This window comes from Vicugna pacos, chromosome 4 (assembly GCF_048564905.1).
Source record: "Vicugna pacos chromosome 4, VicPac4, whole genome shotgun sequence".
Classification (NCBI taxonomy): Eukaryota; Metazoa; Chordata; class Mammalia; order Artiodactyla; family Camelidae; genus Vicugna; species Vicugna pacos.
Window position 1 is genome coordinate 47,014,369 of NC_132990.1, and position 15,035 is coordinate 47,029,403.

The following is a 15,035-nucleotide window of genomic DNA, read 5'->3' on the forward strand; positions in this document are numbered from 1 at the left end:
AATGTAATGTATGCCTGTAGTGGAAAATCAAACAGAATAGACTGGCGTATAAAATACAGTGAGAGTCTGTCATCTCACAACTTCCCACTCCTCTCTCCAAGGGCAATCGTGTTTACTTCTGTCTCTAGGTTTTTTTGAGAGTTAGACATGGATCTGAATAATTTTTTTAGGGCTAAGTTTTGATATGCATACTTTATATCAGTTTAACTTCCTGATATGATTGAAAAGGATACCCTCTAATGTCTCCCACACCTTCTTTCCCTTCTCTCAATTTTTAATGGTTGCAGCAGTATTTTTAGTGTTCCTAATAGTTACTTTTGAAACTGCAAATGAAATATGTAGCCCTTGATTTAATGTTTTATACATTTTAAAAAATACAGATTGAATCCTCAAATCTGTAAAAATAAGAATTTTAAGTGCATTTATCCTTCCCACTCCCTCTCACTCCATCCTCCCACCTCCCAATCTATTTTAAACATTTAATAATTGCAGTTCTTGGTTTGACTACAGGTTAATTGCAAAAGTTTATAACCAGTAAATATCCTAGCATGATGGTAACTATATAAATATTGCTATTGTGAAGTCCAAGAACATGCTAGAGTTAAACGTCTTTGTCTATACTTCCTATGACATCACATTTTCCTCCATCATTTGAATCACAATGATCCTACTATATTTGAAGTCACTGGTCAAATTTCTCCTTTCTCTAACAATAAATCAAAACCATTGTTAGTTGGGTTTTTTTGTATTTGGGCCATGAGTTGTATTTTTTCCCTGGCATTTCTTGTTACCTTTCTTTTTTTTTATAGTTGAAAGAAAAATTTATACCTTCATATGCCAAATGTTTTGCAAACTTTCCTCCTTTACTTGATATACATCCCTATCTTTTGAAGATAGTTGATCCCACTGGATCCCACTAACCCCTTGTTCTAATTTGGACTTTCTTCTTTGTATGCCAACTACTTCAGCTACTATCTTAGTATTTCATTTTATTGAATTCATGATTTTAACAAGTTCCCTCCTTTGGGTGCTGGAGTATATCCTCAGGTAATTTTTTCAGATATGGTAAATATGAAGTAAACTTCCATTGTTCTTGCATGTTCAGACTGATTTGGTTTTGTTCGGAATGTGACTCAACGTGGGTAGGGTTTTTTTTTGTTGTTGTTCAATTTTTGGGTGTTTTTTGTTTTGTTTTTTTTTAAATTCATCCTCCTTGTTGGTTACTGGACTCTTTACTGCAGAGATTCCTCGCTCTCCACAGCTTAAGACTTTTTTCTCTCTTATTTCTTTAATATTTTCCTCTACATTCCCTCTGATTTCTCTCTCTCTGGATATCCTATTAGAAAGAGGTTTGAACTCCTGGACCAAGCTCTGTATCTTTTACTATTCCCCTAGTATTTTCTTTTTCTTTTTCTTTTTGCTCTACATTCTGGAATCTTCCAAATTTTCTGTTAAATGTGTAATAATGGCAATCATTTTTTCCAAGAGTATTGTGTCTTCTCTTATTGTTCATTTCTTAGCAACTTATTCTTGTTTTATAGGTGACATCCCATTTTGATTCTCTGAGGAAAACCAATCACATTTTTCAAGTTTTTTTAATTGAAATATTTATTGAGATAATTGGGATTCATATGCAGTTGTAAGAAATAATACACAGAAATCCCAAGCATACTTTACTCAGCCCCCCCACCAAATTGGCAAAACTACAGCATAATATCACAATCAGGATATTGACAATCTCCTGATCTTATTGAGATTTCCCTAATGTTACTTGGACTCATTTATGTGTACATGTGTGTATTTAGTTCTATACAACTTCATCATTTTTGCAGGTTTGTGTATCCTTTACCATAGCCAAGGTACTGAGTAGTTCTATTACCACAAGGATCCTTCGTGTTGCCTTTTTATAACCTCCCACTACCCTTCCAACTCCCTTCATCTCCACTTGACAACCATTAATCTGTTCTCTATTTCAAAAATTTTGTCATTTTAAAATGCTGTATACATTAAATCATATGTTTGGTAACTTGGGGATTTGCTTTTTTTCCACTTGGATGATTTTCCAGATAATTCACACTAAGTTGTTATGTATATTAATATCTTGTTCCTTTTTATTTTTGAGGGGTATTCCACAATGTGTGTGTAACACAGTTTAACTACTTAACCAGCTGAAGAACATCTGGGCTGTTTCCAGTTTTTGGCTATTATGAATAAAGCTGCTATGAAGGTTCACTTACAGATTTTGTGTGAGCGTACATGTTTATTTCTTTGGGATAAATACCCAAGAGCACAATTGCTGGGTCGTATGATGTTTGCATATTTGGTTTCATAAGGAACTCTTGCCACTATTACAAACTAGCTGTGTTATTAAACGTTCCCACCACCAATGTACAACGGATCTGGTTTCTCCACATCTTCACCAGCATTCTAGGTTGTCATTATTTTCTTATTTTAGCCACTGTGAAATGTGTGTAGTGATGTCTCATTGTACTTTTAATCTGCATTTCCTTCATAGCTATTGAGTATCTTTTCATATGCTTATTTACCATTTGTATATCCTTGTCAGTGAAATGTCTCTATATATCTTCCACCCATTTTCTCACTGGGTTCTTTGTTTTTTTCTGCTAAGTTTTGGGAGTTCTAGACTATAAAAAGAACTAGACTATTAGTTTTTATTAGATATGTGGTTTACAAAAATTTTCTCCCAATCTGTAGATTGCCTTTCCAGCCTCCTTACATGAGCTTTGGCAGAGCAAAAATTTTAATTTTGATGAATTCTAATTTATCAATTTTTTCCTTTTCTCTCTTTTCATGCTTTTGGTGTCACGTATAAGAAATCTGTGCCTATCCTTAGATCCTGAAGATTATAACCTATGTTTTTATTTTCTAAAACTTTTATAGACTTACATTTTACAATTGAGTCTATGATTCATTTGAGTTAGTTTTTGTAAAAGGTATGAGGTTTTAGTCAAGGTTTAATTTTTTTGCCTACAAATGTCCAATTGGTTCAGTGCCATTTGTTGAAAAGGCTCTCCCTCTTTTACTGAATTACTCTTGGTTCTTTGCCAAAAGCAATTTGGCATATTTGTGTGGGTCTATTTCTGGGTGCTCTTTTCTGTTCCATTGATTGTCGATACCATGATGTCTTGGTTTTGTAGCTATATACTAAGCCTTAATATGTGATGAAGTGACTCCTCCTACTTTTTCCTTCTTCGTCAAGGTTGTTTTAGCTATGCTGGGGCTTGTGCCTTTCCATATAAATTTTAGAACAAGCCTGTCTCTGTGTATAGAAAGCCTGACAGATCAATCTGGGGAGAACTGACATCTTTACTATGTCAAGTCTTCCAGTTCATGAGCGCTGCATGTCTCTCCATTTATTTAGGTCTTCCTTGATTTCTTTTATCAGCATTTTGTAATTTTCAGCACACAGATCCTATATGTTAAGTAAAAAGGACAATACCATTTACAACCACTTCAGAGAAATTGAAATATTTAGATGTACACTTAAGTTTCTACATGTTTCTTGTAGTATGTAGAAATGGGATTGATTTTGTGTGTGTTGATCTTGTGTACTGTGACCTTGCTGAACTTAGTTATTAGTTCTAGTTGTTCTTTTATAGATTCTTTGAAATTATACATATAGACTATCATGTCATCTACAAAAAGAGACAATTTTATCTCTTTCTTTCCAATCTGTATACCTTTTACTTCATCTTGTTTCATTACAATAGTTAGAACTTCCAGTACTATGTTGAATAAGAATGGTAAGAGAACATCTTTGCCTATTCTTTATCTTAGAAGGAAAACATTGTCTCTGGCCATATTAATTCTAGATTTTTTTATAAATATTTTTTATCAAGCTGAGGTAGTTCCCCTCTGTTCCTAACTTACTAAAAAATTTATATTAATAATGTGCACTGAATTTTGATAAATGTTTTTTCTGCCTTAATTGAGGTGATCATAGTCTTCTCCTTATTTAGAGAGTATAAGATCGCTCATACCACCAGGAAATATTTCTTCCATAAAGAGTTAGTTAAACACACAGAACTCCCTAAAATAAGGATGGCTGTGTGCTTTGGTTTGCCCAGAGCAGTTCTAGATTATATATATATCATCCTGATAAGACTATTAAGTCTGTACACTTTCATTCTCAAAAGTCTCTTAGTCATCCACCTATAATTGCTATACTTTAGTTCTAGTTTTGTCCCTGAAACTATAAGAGATTCTCACTGTATGAGGATAATCAGTACCCAAAATAGACGACCACTTAAAAGAAATCCACTTCAAGTGGGAACTAAAATCTCATGGTGAAAAGTGAAAAAAGTGTTTTGACTGGGCCAGCACTTTGAAAATGAAGCTTAAAACTATAGAAAAAAAGGGTATTTATCTTTTACCACTAATAAAATTTAGCTGAGAATTGCATCTATAAGCTAGAATTAGTTTTTCTTAGGAAGCAAAAAAAGGTCTAGAGATATAATAAACATACTATCAATATTTCATATCTTTTATAATATTAAAGTTTCTCTTAATCCTTTATCATACTAATTATTCTTGCTTGAAGTACCAATAGAGCCATCTTTGCAAGCTTATCTTCTTTATTCTTCATTTGAACTGCCGTGTTTTTCAGTGACTTTGAATTGAATCTGGTAGTTCTTCAAAATCACTTTCATCAACTGTATGAAATCCTGCATAGTTTACAAGATAATTTGCAAATTTCCCATGCAGTAAGCTTCATTGATTTCCACTGTATTGTTAACAATCAATCGACATCAGACAATGTGGAAAAATAAAAGAAAAAAATTTTTGATGAGATAGGTAGGTTACACATCTGTATTGAGCAGTAAAAGTGTTTTATGTCTGCCCTTTTGAAACTGTGGGAATTTGATTAAAATTCAGATGTGTGCTCTGTCAGGCAGTATGTATACAGAACTGAATATATATTCCTTCACATCAGCAAACAGCTCAAAAAGCAAAAAGATGAATTGAAAGATAAGGATCTAGATAGGCAAAATGCAACGGGATCTACAGGTAATAAGAAATTCCCTAGTGGGTGGGATATTTGTTGAATGAGTAGAGTTGGTCATGCAAAAATGTGGGTAGGGAAGAAAGCATCAGACAGAGGGGGCAAATGACCTGTGTGAAGTTCAAAGATGAAGATAGCAGGGCACCTTCTGAAAAGTGTATTGAAAATTTTTCAAAAATGGATGGAGCACTGCATACAAATCAACAGTGCCAAGGAATGGGACTAGAGAGGTTGTCAAGACCAAACATTGACTGGCCCAGTAAGTGCAACAGAATAAAACCAAGCTATTGTGGCTGAAATTGAATTGAGAAAGATTGCACTGAAAAGAACTGAGAAGGAACAGCCCACCCAATCAGTATTGCCCTAATTACCAACCCTAAACTATGATACTGAGGTACTTTCTTAAAATTCTGTAGCTCAGTGCTTTTTCATGGTATAGATTATGCTGCTTTTTCATACTTGCAATAGACAGTTATGTTGGCTTAACAAGAAAGAGCTTTTATGGATATAAACTCATGCAAAACAAGACAAATGGATAAATAGACATACAGAGACAGATAGACAAAAAAGGCAGACGGAAAGATAGACAGTTTTTGCACACAAAAGATTTCCAAGTACTTACTCTACTTTGCATTCTTTTATTTTAACACGAGTAGAGTGCATTACAGTCTTTGACTATTTCCAATTCTTATCTCCAACCAAGATGGCCTCAAACCTACGGAAGTTATTTTGGCTAAAGTTTTCATATAGTAGGGCCATAGTTAGCCAAGAACAGAAGACATTTAAAATATGACCTTGAATATGACTGATTATAAAATATTATATGAAAGAAACCCTTACAAATCATAACTTTGACTTATCCTGTCTTTTGAGAAAATGAGAAAAAGCCTTTTTTCATTATAAAATTATACAAATCTCAGAAAATAACCTACCTTGTGTAATTAAATATCTTAGGTCAAATTCCCTTGAAGCATGCTCTGTGACAGAGATTTTAAATATGTGTGATCAATTGAGGGAGTTCTCTTGAGAAAATATCCTGTAAGGGAGGGAGTGAAGCAGGATAGAGAAAGGGTAAGAACTGAGTAAGGATGTGGAACATAAACTGTACACAGAGCTGTATTCCCTAGAGGCAAGTCCTTATCACTCAGCTATCAGCTATGGCCCTTCCTTGGGATGGAGCTGATACTTAAGAACCTATCAAATAAAAGCAATTTCTGCAGTGTAGACAGTCATCTATGAGCTGTTACAGCCAACATTCATAATGGCCTGCTAAAAAGGATTGGGTGGGGCACCAAAACAATGTCTAACACAGTTCACCCCATGGACTACACAAATTCACTTATTTCTCACATTCCATTCAGTCTATCCAGTACCCAAGCACACCTCCTCCAGGATTCTATGGTCATAATCCCTGGGGGAATTTTTAAGAGGGAATTTGGGGGTCAAACTATACAGTACTTGGTGTTACAATTAGACCCTGATCATAACTGGCATTACTATTTCCATCCTTTACCATCAATTGCAGACTCTTGGCTCTTATTTCTGGTACTTTAGGTAGCTTATCTGATGGGAGGACCCAGCTCCTCTTCACTAAGGGATCTCAGGCCTTTGTAAGGTCATGGTTGCTGTAACTGCGCATTTACAGTTAGGCATCTCTTGGTATTCTTATTCTCAGTTTAAGTGAATTACCTTAATACCAAACATATTCTTCCCTGCCCCACTTTGTAGCAGCATTCCTACCTCTTACAATGCTCAGAGAAGATTCTCACTGCCAGTCTGGTAATTTTTTTCTGTGCCTACTGGTCTGCTACTTGCATGAGTGACCACATAACAGCCTTAACTTTAAACTGAGTGAGAGAGATTCCAGCTGTGTCCTCTGGTGGAGTACCTCCCCAGCTAAGAACTAGGACCATCAGACTGGCAGTATGAAGCTGTGAGAAAGCACAAATACCCCCAGGTCGCTGAGGGTAATGACGAGCAGGCCGCTTCTGCTTTCACCTTGTGGTTCCCAGTCCCACGTAACAGTCGCCCCTCCACTTGTGCGGCGTTCTGAGAGCCACCTGGAGTTAGACGTAGTGCTGGGAACATTGGGAGGGTGAGTGTCTTAGACTAGTCCCTCTAGAACGGAGCCTGAGTAAAGGATCTGAAAGTAAGAGGCTTATTTGGGTGATGATTACAGGAAGGCCTAAAATAGGGAAGAGCAGGAAACCAAACATGCATTAATGAACAAGTTACTGCTGTTGGCAACTTTGAATCAATCCCAATACCAACCTTTGGAGAGACTGTGGAATACATCTCTGAGTTTTCTGCCTGAGAAGCTAGGGAGTCACAGTATTTATTCTCCAGCTCCCCTCAATAATGGCTGAGGGCTCCTCTTCATTTTGCCCTCCAAGTGGGTGAGAGAGAGCCCTCAGGTGGAGAGTTATAGAAGTTAGCAGTAAGACACTGTTGGCAAGTATGGAAACAGTGAATGCTGAGGGGATATCGTAGGGGCACCAACAGAATTTATTGCAGGTAGGTGTCCACTGCCCAGTGAAACAGGGGCTTGTAAGAAAGAGATACTTAGCCTTAAGGGGAAAGAAAGTTACATTTCTTATATACTGGATTTTGTGGACGAACATTTATATACCTTACAATTGCATTCATAGTTCACTTTGATATGGGAAAATGACTGATCTGGAGCTGAGAATTTTCAATATGACTCCTGGTGGGCCTCGTTTTCTCCCTTGGTAAAATGCAAGCACCTAATTCCAAGGAGTTTAGTTTCTGTAAAAAGCATTACAGTTCTGGGGTAAGAGGACTATAAAATGACACCATAAAAATTGACAGATCTCAATTTGCTGGTAAAGAAGTACAAATGGGACATATCAGAACTGCATTAGCCAAGACCTTATAATTACAGATATTTAATAAAATTAATGGCCAATAATCCAAAATTTTAAAAGCACATGTACAATGGAATAAGAGCAGTGTACATTTTAGACTTCTAAAGAAATTATGGACTGATGATTTCTGCAGCAATCTTACGACAAAACTACCCCAGACTCACAGACATTCTGAACTCTACAGTAAACCAGATACAGAATCTTCCATGTTTCAGGGTACAACCATAATTTTAAATTACTTATTTGAGTGGAATACGCACAAAGAGCTTCAACAAAGACAACAGGATGGTATCGTAGAAGGACTATAAGGCTTTAGTCAGAAGATCTGGGTTTTGGTCTTACCTTCAGCACTTTTTTAAGCCTCACTGAGCCTATTTCCTGAAAGAAATAACAATACCTTTCTATATATTACTGCAAGATTATAATAACTGAGATTATATATAAAAGTACTTTGTAAGCCACATATGTTAACATGATTATATTTCAATGATAAAAGTGCAGAGCAGAGACAACCAGATCCAACAAATAAAAATACCAGATCATGCAATTAGAAAGCAAAGATAGATGCTAGGTAGTAAAAGTAAAAGTAATTTTGTATAAGACTACTGAAAAAAAATGAAATTTTGTCTGAATCACCATGGTAGTGACTTATATTCCTTACATTTATCCAGTCCTCTCCCCTCCTGGACACGTGAGAGGAACTGGACAGAGCTACAAGACTAGTTCCAACACAGTATGTTACCAGAAGTGCTGACTGACTCTGTTGGGCTAAAGCTTCAATTGCCAATGCAAAGCTCTCCAGCATTCTCTTCCCCTACCAAGGTGACTGAGGAGGCCTCAGCTGAGATACTGGAACAAAAAGATCAAAGCCACCTGGTAACTGAGTTGCTAGATGGAGGAACACTGCCCTGGAGGGTAACTTGGACTCACAATAGAGTTTGCTTATTGATTTTTGTTACTACAGCATACATAACTCAGCCTGTCCCGACTAGTATAATCACTGAGATCACTGTCAGGGACTTCTGTGTTTCTACACATGACACAACCACAGAGCTCTGAAGATGCTGAACTTGAGGCATCTGAATCGCATATATGCTGTTAACCAAGAGAACTTTTTTTGTATTATTCAAGCCCTTCAATTCACTAACCTGAATTAGGCTGCATCTTCACAATGCTATAAAAATTGGTTGGTCTAGTAAATCCAGAAGAAATAAAAGTTACTTTCCTTCACTCATGAGTGTGCTTTCACAGACATGTTTACAGAGTCACTGCTAAATTTTTCCACTATGCCAAATTTATTTTATATTATTTATTAAATGCGCAGTATAATGCACCTGGCTAATTGCAATGTGGTTTCCAATACAAGAGGATGGAGATGATTTTGTCATTATTTATTTATGATCTTACATTCTTCTAAAAGGATTTGGGATACAAATGATGAATTATTCTCCAAATGCCTTAACTGGTCTTATTCCATAGCAAACCAAATTGCTATGAACCAATCACAGAAGACCTGAAATTAAGTATAATGGCATTGGATCCATCCATTTATAAATACTGTAAAATATGGAGTGTGTACAAATAGAATGAGCATCCAGAAAGATTTAACCACAAAATCTCCATGACTTTGGGCAAACTTATTTATGTTCTGTTACCATTTCTATAGCTATACAATTGAGAATGTTATAGATTGGGTCATTTCAAACATACTGTATTGGGAGAGACAGGTAGCAGTGGAGAAAGGGAGCTAATATAGGGAAGAAGAAAACATTCCAAAGGACATTCTGCTTATTAGAAAAGAGACTTGCAAAGTAAAATCAAAAAGAACATTTCATTTTAAATTGTAGTGCTTCATCAAGTAGATATTTGGTTTTTAATTTGTCTTATTTTTTAAAGAACTGACTGGAAAAGAGTGAGGGGTTAGGGGGTGGGTTTCTGAAAGGGACAGTTTGTTTCCTACATGGCTTTGGATCTGCTCTTTTAAATACAAATTAACGTCCCTAACCTTTGAGGTATGTGGTTTGGTAGTTTGGAGTTTTGTTTCTGATCCCCCACTAATGTAGTGGTTGTCAGAGTGTGGTGCCTGGACCAGCAGCAGTGGCAGCATCTGGGGACTTTTTAGAAATGTAGACTCAGCCCCACAGCATCGACCGCCTTGCCCACCCCAAATTCTTGCGTCAGTCTGCTAGAGCAAGTCCTGCCGGTGCTTCTGACACAGGCTGAAGTTTGAGAAACACTGGACAAAAGGGCCTTTTCTTAGATATGGCAAAAAAAACACCCTGATTCATCAAATGTATACTAGCATTCAGAGATCAGATATAAACTGACCATCTTTAAGGCCTTTTCTAACATTGAGAATCTATATATTCTGATTCTCTTAGATTAAGATCTGGCACCCTAAATTTCAAAACGGAGCCAGTTTCTATGTTTAAGTAATAAACCTTTGAAAATATGCAATTTATATTGGAAGTGCTGACACAATCTTAATAATAGCATTGCGAATGGTAATGCTATAATTAAGCTTCGATCTCCTTTGGAAAAAAAAAGGGAAAGAGAACGTGAAGAAGGAGGTTACTGTTCAATGAACTTCTCTGTCATTTGCTGCAGTGATTCTTAATTGTGTCTCATTATGGCAAGATGATCATTACTCTACTTGTCTGTCTGATTTAGAGACCACTAAAAGTGTCTTGTAACTCGCAGCCGTCTCCCTTGCAACAGTCCTTTGCCTCTCACCCTCATTACTCAGAATCTGTCCAATTATTTGTCATTAAAGTAATAAAAAGGTCTGCAGCAGAAAATGTGGGAGGTAACTGTTGGAGGCCTGCCCGGGGAGGAAGAAGAAATGCAAACTGTTTTCAAGGCACTGGGAAGGTGACATCGTTAATTAAGTGTCAGGGAATATGCAAATCAGCCCAATTCTCAAGAGACTGTAATAAAACTGAGAAAACATTATTATCACTGCAAGTAAGAGAAGGCCGTGTTACCCCATCTGGAAGACTCTCATTTTCTGGTGGAGACTCAAGCCAGGAGGGGAGGGGGCTGGGAAGGAATGAAGAAGGTGGGGTTGTTCAGGACCAGTGAGTGTGCTCAGGCTGTTAGAGTTCAGAATTAAGGTGTCAACACGGAGGGCCAGTGGATTACAACTTTTAATGAGGGATGTTTGTCTAATCACAGGATTTGCACACCCAATTTCCTCTGCAAAATGACTTACAACTCATCAGCAGGCAGTGTTTTTGTAGGTTAAAAGAAGGGGAGAGAAATTGAGGGGGAGGCTGACAGCTGGCATAGTAGGCATCTTGGGTGTTTTCTGAAGGCGGTAATGAAGCAAAACACTTGAAGGTATGTAGACACTTGCTTATTAAAAATACACTGAGTACCCACAGAGGCCTCTGGGCCTTTGCTCAAGCTGAAACCTCTGCTTGGAATGCCATTTCTCTACTCCTCCTACACCTTGTTACTCAGGCTGACTCATTCATTACCTTTTGAAGTTCATAGTGTCAATTCCTTGTGAAATCTATCCAGTGTGCTTGCTATGCAAATACAACTTCAAGGCAGGTTCTCTTGCTTTCTCATTCTATTCAGGTTGCAGATATTTGTAAAAAAAAACAAACAAAACAAAACAAAACAAAACAAAAAAACCTTCTTATATGGAGATATGGGAGTCACCTGACCCTAGAATTTCCCAGGCTGACTTTCATTTGATCACAAGGAAATGAGTCTTCCTCAATAACCTTTAGAAAAAGACGTCTTGTATATTGCATTAGTTAGCAACTGCTGCTTAACATACCATCCTGAAACTTAGATGCTTAATTATTATTCAGGAGTCTATACGTCAGGTGGGCTTACTCATGAGGTTTCATCACCTGGAAGCTGGATTAGGGGGTCTGCGATTGGGTAGGCTGACTCCCTCATATATTTGGGTGTCTCCTGGCTCCATATTGGCCTAGAAAGGCCTTAGTTTGGACAGTTGGAATCTTCTTGCTGGGGTCTCCAGTCCTTCAGTAGGTAAGCGTATGCTTGTTCACAAGCTGCTGACAGGGTCCTGAGAGAGAGTGGAAGTATTCAAGAGAATAAGGCATAGGCTGGGCACTAGTGTACTCTCACTTGGAACCATTTTATTAGCCAAAGGATTATTCTAGAATCAGAGGGTGGGAAATTCTCTCCACCACTTGATGGGAAGAGCTATAGTGTCACACTTCAAAGGGCTTGGCAACAGGCAGTATTGAAGAACTGAAGTACTCAATTCTCATTTGTGGCCGTGGCCAGAGCTGACTATTCTGTACTGTATGGATCTTTATGCCAGGAACACTTCCTCCCAACCACAGACTGAATTTCCTGAGATTGCTGCAACAAATTACAGTAACCTAACAAATTTAAAAAATGTAAATTTATTCTTTCACAGTTCTAGAGGCTAGAAGCCTAAAATCCTTCTCTTCTGTCTCTTATAAGGTCATTTCTCATTGAATTTAGGGCTCACCTGTATAATGCAAGATGATATTCTCATTTTAAGATCCTTAATTTAATTGTATCTACAAAATAAGGTATAACATTCACAGATTCTGGGGATTAGGACTAGACATATCTTTTTGGAATTCACTATAAGCCCACTACAATCTACCCTCTGGCCTCACGCAGAATATTCACATCACTTCCACATGCAAAATACATTCACCTCATCCCCAGTCTCCCAAAGTCTCAACCCATTAAAGGCATCAATTCAAATCCAAATTCTCAATGAATATCATCACCTCTAAAGTCCCAAATCTCATCATTAAAATCTTCTAAATTATATAAGGGTATGACTCAGGTATGAGCCATCCTGAGGCAAAACTCCTCTCTATCCATGGACCTGTGAAATTAGAACACAAGTCACCTGCTTCCAAAATATAATGGTGGGACAGACATATACATTCTCATTCCAGAAAGCAGAAAATGAAAGGAATAAAGGGATCATAAGTCCCAAGCAATTCTGAAATCCAGAAGGGCAAATTCCATTAAGTTTCAAGGACTGGGAATAATCCTCTGTTGCTCAAGGCTCTATCATCTGGGCCAGTGGCTCCACCCTCTAGGCTGGAAGCAGCTCGGTTGGCCTCTGAACTTACACAGCACAGCAGGCCTCTGCCTCTGGGCACGTGGCTCTACTTTTGAAGGCATTCTTCTTTCTCCACCCCTGCTACTACTACTATTTCTTCCTCTTCGTGAAAAGTAGCATATATTGACCACTATGAGCTGAACAGCTCTATCATTTTGTTTCTTTCCTGTTCAGTTTTGGAAGTCCATCTTAGTGCTTTCACTTCTTCCTATATTTATCACCTTCAGTTCAAGCTGGCAGGATATCTGCTGATACAATATTCTCAAAAACCTTGTGAGTTTCCTGTATATCACAAGGATCCACTTCATTAGACAAGAGGCTTCTCCACAGATCTTTCCTGGATAACCTCATCTCTACTACTGGCTTTTGATGAGATGGTTGACTGGGTCTTTGAATCACATGTGCCTAATCTTTTCAGCAAAAGACATCCAGCCACATCCTTGGCCTTCCCTCCAGAGCACATTTTCCTAACAGTGATTCTCTTAAGTGTAGCATCTTTTGCAATGGGGATATGCTGAGAGTTTCCCAAACAGTCAAGTGCTGGTTTATTTTTGCTTAACAGTTTCTACTTCTGTTTCTCTCTTTTCCTCTTATACTCCTCTGTAAGCAGCAAGAAGAAACCAAGCCACACCATCAATACTTCATTTGGAAACCTCCCCCGTAAAGTATTCAGGTTCATTGCTTAAACGTTCTGTGTTCTACACAACTGTAGACTACAGTCCAACCATGTTTCATTACCATATAACAAGGATTGCCTTTCCTCTAGTTTCCAATTTTCCCTCTGAGCCCTCACTGATGGAATCTTTAACATCCAAACTTCCACCAACAGTCTATTCATGGCAATCTAGGCTTTTCTTCTTATCATGAAACTCAAAATTTTTCCAGCCTCTATACAGTACCAATTCCAAAGCCACTTCTGCGTTTTTTAGGTGTTTATTATAGCAGCTACCCAGTCCTAGTGCCAAAATCTGTATTCATTTTCTGAGGCTGCTTAACAAACTGCCACTAACTAGATAGCTTAAAACAACAGAAGTTTACTCTCTGACAGTTCTGGAGGCTAGAAGTTCAAAATCTAACAGTCATGGTCCCTCCAGCGTATCTTGCAAAGAATACATTCCTTGCCTTTTCCAGCTTCTGGTAGCTCCAGGCATTTCTTAACTTGTGACCACATCACTCCAATTTCTATCTCCGTGGTCACTTGTCACTGGATTTGGAGCCCAACCATATAATCTATGATGATGTCCTGCTCTCAAGATCCTTAACTTAATTTGAAAAGACCCTTTGTTTCACACAAGGTAACATTTACAAGTTCTGAGGGTTAGGACATGGACATATCTTTTTCACCATTCAGCCCACCACACCTGCCATCACCTTATTACTGTAGCTGATTCAGTTGTGAGACTAGAAATAGCACCCCTCCTCCCTCTATTACAAGGGAAAGCAGAAGCCTGGGGAAATGATGGATGGCAAGACTCTGAACCAGGACTGCAAATGCTGTGGTTGCCCATTCCGTGTCCTCTCCCATTCCTGCCCTATTTCAGTCAGTGGTTTCAAGTGGGAAATTAAATGGGGGAGCATGCTTGTAGAGAACTGTACAGCAGTGTTCTGAGAACTCGGAAAGCATGGGCACTGACTAACTCTGGAAGTATTAAATCTGGTCACACATGCCTCAGTTCTCACTAACCTTTGTGAATTCCTCTTTAGTTATCTACTGTTCTATAACGAATCAATCCAAAACTTAACATCTTAAGTAATATTCTCTCTCATTATTCTGGGAGTTGCCTACACGGGTCTTCTATTTCATTTGGCATTGGTAGGGGTACTAGGATGTTGGAAAATCCAGACGGCCTAACTCGTATGGTTGGCAGTTGATACTGGCTCCTGGCTGGAGCTCAGTTAGGGCTGTGGCTCGAGGCCATGGTTCTCCATTGGGTGGGCCTCTCTGGTGGTGGTTTGGGCTTCATTATAGCATGCTGACTTGATTCCAAGAAGGATCATCTCAAGAGAAAGGAAGAATCTGACAGTTCTTTTAAGG

General features: G+C 38.0%; 1 long non-coding RNA gene and 1 pseudogene across 1 annotated transcript in view; one reads left to right on the forward strand and one right to left on the reverse strand.

The window, feature by feature from the left end:
• LOC140696067 (uncharacterized) overlaps positions 1 to 15,035 on the forward strand; it is a 527,390-nt gene that overhangs the window by 498,521 nt on the left and 13,834 nt on the right. The gene's annotated exons all lie outside the window — the stretch shown is intronic.
• The window catches only part of LOC102537806 (small ribosomal subunit protein eS6-like), a 142,553-nt pseudogene that overhangs the window by 12,074 nt on the left and 115,444 nt on the right, over positions 1 to 15,035 (reverse strand).